Source organism: Acanthaster planci, linkage group LG02, assembly GCF_054643075.1.
Source record: "Acanthaster planci isolate LZ-2023a linkage group LG02, COTS_SCS, whole genome shotgun sequence".
Taxonomy (NCBI): Eukaryota; Metazoa; Echinodermata; class Asteroidea; order Valvatida; family Acanthasteridae; genus Acanthaster; species Acanthaster planci.
In genome coordinates this window covers 23,672,415-23,678,457 of record NC_141778.1, presented here as the reverse complement: position 1 = coordinate 23,678,457, position 6,043 = coordinate 23,672,415, and positions in this window count along the sequence as shown.

Below are 6,043 nucleotides of genomic sequence, written 5' to 3'. Positions count from 1 at the left end.
CAGTCCACAACAATGGCAAGAATTAACGTTACGTCCGACTTTATTTTCCCGTTTTTGTCTTTGGTGGTGATGTGTCGAATTTCTTAACCCACCAAATGTGGAGATAAGGACGTATAGGAGTTACAGGCGTGAAATTGGCTTTTTGCAAATTTTAGTTGCAAATTTTTTCGCCCGAATTTGCAACATTTATGATACCCTGGACTCCCTCCGTAACGTAGTATGGTCAGGGAGTCCACCTGAGCCAAATCCCTTCCCAAAATGAGATGTGATGCACGCCGCATTTTACCCGTCTTACGAGGATACAAATGGGGGCTAGGCTAGCTTCCCCGGGGTTCCGTCGCTCTCAGCTGAATGAGCGGCTCCTCTATTTCATTGGCTATATAAATCCTGTGTGCGATTTTTCCAGACAAGTATGACATTCCTGGGCCCTCAAACACACTGTAGTTTTAGATTACCGGAATCAGTTGAGGTGCAACACTGCAGGCACGTGCGAATCAGTGAGCTTCGTAAAAGCTGCAAATAGTGGGGCGGGGGGGGCTGACATGCACTAACTCTTCAACTCATCATGCCATGCATACTCTTCCCGGTAACTGGCTCAAAGCACGGTCCCAGGTCTCTCTGGAGAAATGAGTTCCCATTTTGTGTCCTGTGGTAAGTATTAGCAGCTGCCTGGGCCGCGTAGAGCAGGGGGATCTCTGCAGTAATAAAAAAAAACGGTGTAGCAGTGCGCCAGGGTAGAGGCACACGCACCTGACTGGTCAATGTGAGATCAAGGTGAACTTGCCATAAAGAAAGTATGCAAACGGCACAGTTGGAATCGATTTAAGAACATCTAGTCATTCAAACTCTGTAATTAAGCTAAACCGGAAATTGCAACCAATATCCCCCATCTTGATCAATAATTGTTCCCAAATTCGCACTCTGTGGTTTGTAGGAACTACAAGTGTTGGCACATAGATGATGTAGGACCATGTTTTGTCCCCACAAGACGCAGTACGACTTTCTTATAACCTTATAACCGTTTTGTGTGCCCTTTACCAATTTTCGTTTTCAAAGATATTCAACTATAATCTCTTTAATATCGGGTAAAAACTTGCCAGACTCAATCGTGAAAGTTATATTCTCCTGACTGCGTCTGACACGCCATACTTGCTTATACAGGTGCCCCGCTCCGAACGAGTGCACGTGCAGTGCGCGAAGTGTCATCACCCCCATATCTATTCCCTTCATCGAGGGAACCCCGTCAAGCTCCATGACGCGCACGAACATTCTCGTCTCCTGCTGGACACGACTGAGGAAATTTTTCATGCGAGACAGCCTGTTCGATGCGAGATGGCTTAGGCGGCACCCTGGTCTATCTTGACATCGGACACCCGAGGTTATGTGTAAACACTGGCGTCGATGTCCCTTCTTAAAGCCCGGTTGCAGACGGGTAAATCCAGCCAATCCAGCGGCATCATAAATATCGCGCAGAGGAGATGAGATCTGAGCATTAGGGAACAACTATCAAGTTTTCATACCTCTGAAGACTTCTTTCAGATATCTCTGCGATACTCTCAATGAAACCCAAAACGCGAAAGTGAACGTTGTCAAAAGACAGAATCACGGATGAAAGAAGAATAAGCAAGACAAAATCAAATCAACTTTATACGTAACCACAAACCGGTTGTTCGTCTTGTATCTATTATGAATCACCTTATCCGACTAACCACCGCCGTTAGTTTTCACAGCGAAATGACAACATTCTGTACGTGGAAGTCTTATAGGATTATTGCATTATGCGATATCGGTGCTTTGCTAATAAGCGAGGCTCAAGTCGATATGCGTTGAAGTGCGTTTTTCCCTTGATAAAGCAAACTTCAGGACTACACATTTTGGTATTAAATTAAATAAATGTTGAATGCTCTTGAATGTTCTTTTTAAAAGGAAACAGACTGCAAAAGAAGGAAAGGAAAACAGAGGAAAAGGAAAAAGTACCCTCTTGGATTCAAATCGTGGACATCCATAATCATCCTTTCTCTATCTACTACACTATGTAAGCCAGTTTACCGAAGTCCTTTTCCCCTATTTGGATGCATAATGCTGCTGAAGCTGTTACGTAATTCAGGTGGCTATTATAATCATATTACCAGTACGCTAAGTACCGTGGCATTTTGCTTACAAGCATCGTTTATTAACTGATAGTCGGATCATGCCTCATCAGGTGAATGAGACCATAAGTTTTTCGCTGGTTTTGCTATTTTATGTTATTGTTATTTTCTCGAGGAGAGTAATCTATTGAAAAAAACATACTAACAGAAATAGAAATTGGCTTCTGATTGTTCAGCAATGGCAAAACACTCAGGGTCATTTCCAGTTGAGTGAGTTTGTATTTCCTTTTCGGCTGGCGCAAAGTAGGCCTATGTACGTCGTGAATCCAATCTTATTTTTCGTCAAAACCGAGCTCATTAATGGGAAAACAGCCGAAGACAACATGGCCATGTTCTTTAGCTGTTGAGTTTTGACCGAAGCCTTGAAGTCGTACATAATTATAAAGGCATGCAAGTTTTCTTGCTGATTGACACAGGCGTGGATCCAATGGGGGCAATGCCTTCCGAGTGTAACATGGTCATCGTGCCCATTTTAGTGCTAAAACTGGTTCAGCTCAACTTTAATTGAAGTTCCCACTGGCAAAATGCGTTTCCAAGCTAAAGGCCGTGTATCACTATTGAAAGTATCAAATCGCAAAAGGTCCGTGTTTCCTTACGTTCTGTAGTGCTTCAAGTTTCAGGTGCGCCTATATTCTTGCCTTGTGATGCTAGGGAATATCAAGCTCATCCGTTGAAGTGCGTAGTCCGAGCGATCATTTTCCGACAATATTCAAGATGGAAGCAGGAAAGCTGATGGAATTTTCAATAAATCTACCGGAAGTAATTATCTCTGTTTCCTGCAAATTAAACTTTCGTGGTCAAGGAAGAGATATACGATCCCATCCGAAAGTTATCCTAGAATTAACACGAAAATTAATGCCTGCCACTGCTCTAAAATTACGCGCACTGTTCTAAGAGTTACCGAGCCTCCTGTAATTTACACTGATAAGCAAAACAAAACGATAGCAAAGTCGACAGGCTCAAGTACCGTGTTTGGAACGTTAATTACGCGTGAGTCTGGGGATGGATCGGAAGGCAGGGTATTTTGGCATCTTGACTTTAAAGACGTAAACCCTGAAAAGATCTACCGACAGTCATACAAAATGATCTGTTAACTGGTAGGGATACTGGCAAACCTACATGTTACACTGTTTACTTTTTGGAGTTTTCCGCCAATCAGTTGAAAAATCTGAAATGCGTCTTAAGAACTGTAGCAAGAAAACTCTCGGTATCAGCGTCCAAGGGTAGATGTTTCAGCATGATAACTCATTTGCAATATTTCTTCGGGTTGAAGGGGACATGATGAAAGACTATGAGGATAACAACAAAAAGACTCCAGTTTACTAGATTACATTTGGTCGCAGTTAGATACTTAAAGCACGGCAGAGATCAAAATCAGAACCAACTTCAGAGTTGGTTATGTATTTGAAGAACAGACAAAAATCAAAGACCAGAACTGGCCTTCTACTCCCGGATCTAAAAGTTACACTGAAAATCTAATAATTTTGTTGTCTGTTGTTATACTAATCAGTAAATTACCAGAATATTTCCGGTATATTTCCAGTATATCCCATGTATTGCATACCTGTTTCCTCATTTCTTAGAGAAACAGGCGCTGCTTATAATTAGATTCTTTGGTAATACTCATTTCCTTAAAAAAATCAAGGTTTTGTTCAATAACGAGGGAGAGGCTAATAATCGTGAACTCAACTGCATCAACAGCAATAACGAGATGTAAGGGTATAACTGCAGAGGTGTGAAGTTTACGACGGGCGGCTCTGTGATTCTGTGAATGTCATTGTTTTGTCGAAGCGACGGTGTGAGGTGTGTGCGGTTGCTGGAAGATACGAGGGCTAGTTAAAAAAAAGAGACTAGAGGGCCATTTGGAAATCCAGGCAGTCATTGAAATGAGGGTGCGTTTGACTTACAGCTTTCACGGGGCAACCATGACCAGATCGTAGTATCTGCGCCAATATAGGAAGACAGTAGGCAGTAGCTATTCAAATAGTTGACGGTTTGTTTGTGGTCATAATGACAAAGCTAGCTATGGTCAGTGAACTTAACAAGAGCATACTGACACAGTGCAGACAAAATCCAGCTGTTATACTGAGGTATGACGGTTGTATTAGTCAACTTGGTTCCGAACTAATCGGAACAAGTGTGATATTTCTCAAGAGCCCTTTGGAAGCAGCATGCAATGCATAATAAAACCTCGCTGGTGAGGAGCAAAATGAAATATACATAATTTTTTTACAAGGCGACATCTTGTCTCTTTGACAAGATCCGTTGCAGACAATCAGGCAACAGTAAGCTTTTGAAAAACTTTTCTGTAAATCTTTTGATTTTAAAGCAGCATTACTTTTATTTTCAACAATGAAACTTGTTTGATACAGGCTTTGCCCATTGCAAAGTTTCAAAAATTCTGATCTTCAGTTCCAAAGAGAAGAGAGGCATCTTCATTCAGTTTTGTGACATGTTGATTGTTTGATAAGGCATGATTTTAAAATATATATATATATAATGAATGAATTACTGTAGTTCTTAAAATGACGGACAACAACTGGCTTTTAAGACTGCGACGGTGAAGTACTGTAACAAGAAAAGTGTTCAGTAACGATATTATTCGTCTATCCACGAGCAAAGTTGTCTTGTATCCTAGTTTCTCATCTCTCCATTCCCCGTTGTGTGTCGTTTCTCTTACACAGTATCTGAGCGTTATGATTACTTCTATTTTTTGTCAACAGAGATGTAGACAAAAAATATAGCAAAATGCTTGGGCGGATTCTTCGAACGAAAGTCGGTAATGGTATTTCAAGCTATGCTAGAAATCCAACTTCCGCCTCTTCGAAAACACATAAACTTCATTCATGAAATGTTACCAAGAGGCCTGTCGCCTCAGAAGGGAGGGGGGCTAGAGGGATTGCCCCCGGCAAACCTGGCCCCCATCGGCAAAAGCCTCTTTTGACAGAAACTGTGTAATTATAAGCTTCCAAAAACAGTTGTTAACAATGAGGTGCTAAACAATTTCGACTCTTTCAAATACTCGATTGTTTGGCTTGATCCGAACCTAAACTGTGCAGTGCACGTGGATATTAAAATTGGCAAACAAGGCTTCGGCTAAAATATCTCTTCTATTCAGATTGTGGCAATTTTTAAATAATCAGAGTCTCCAGGTGTTATATAAAGCTTATTCAGCCTCAGGTGGATTATTGTGATGTGCTTCAGGGAAATCTTGGTTCTGGAAAGAAAAATTCAACTTCAGAAACTTCAAAACAGAGTCGCTATTAAAGCAATACTTTTTGCTCTTGTTAGAATACATGTACAGTATATCGTTTGCTGGACAGCTTAGGGTGGATTCAACTAGACAAAATTTGAGGTTACCATTTAGCTATTTTGATTCATAAATGTATTCACATCCTATCTCCTTCACATCTTGCTCCATTTCAATGCATGAATCATCCTCACAACACTAGAGCCAAGTCCGATGGGAAATTTTAATTGACCAGAATCAGGCCTAATCTCAAGATAGGTAAAAATATGTTTCATTACAGAGGTATCAAACTGTGGAATGACTTGCCAGCATCTATTATAAAGCAGCAAGATATTAAATCATCCAAACTACAGTATCTTGCAAAATTTAATTTTTCATGATTATTCATATCTGGGGCAAAAATGGCTTCTTACGCCATTAGTTTTTTTTTTTACTGTTGTTAACCAGCTTTACTCTTTGGTCGTATTTTGTTTAATACTCTTGTGTAAGTGCACGCTTTGTACTTTTAGCTTTCCTCTATTAATCTTCACTCATAAACACCTGAGAAAGTTTTTCTGTTCCTGTTGGTCGAAACGCGTCACGTGACCGTGCACTAACATTTGGTAATGCCCGCTGAGAAGAGATAATACCTGCTGCGTAAATC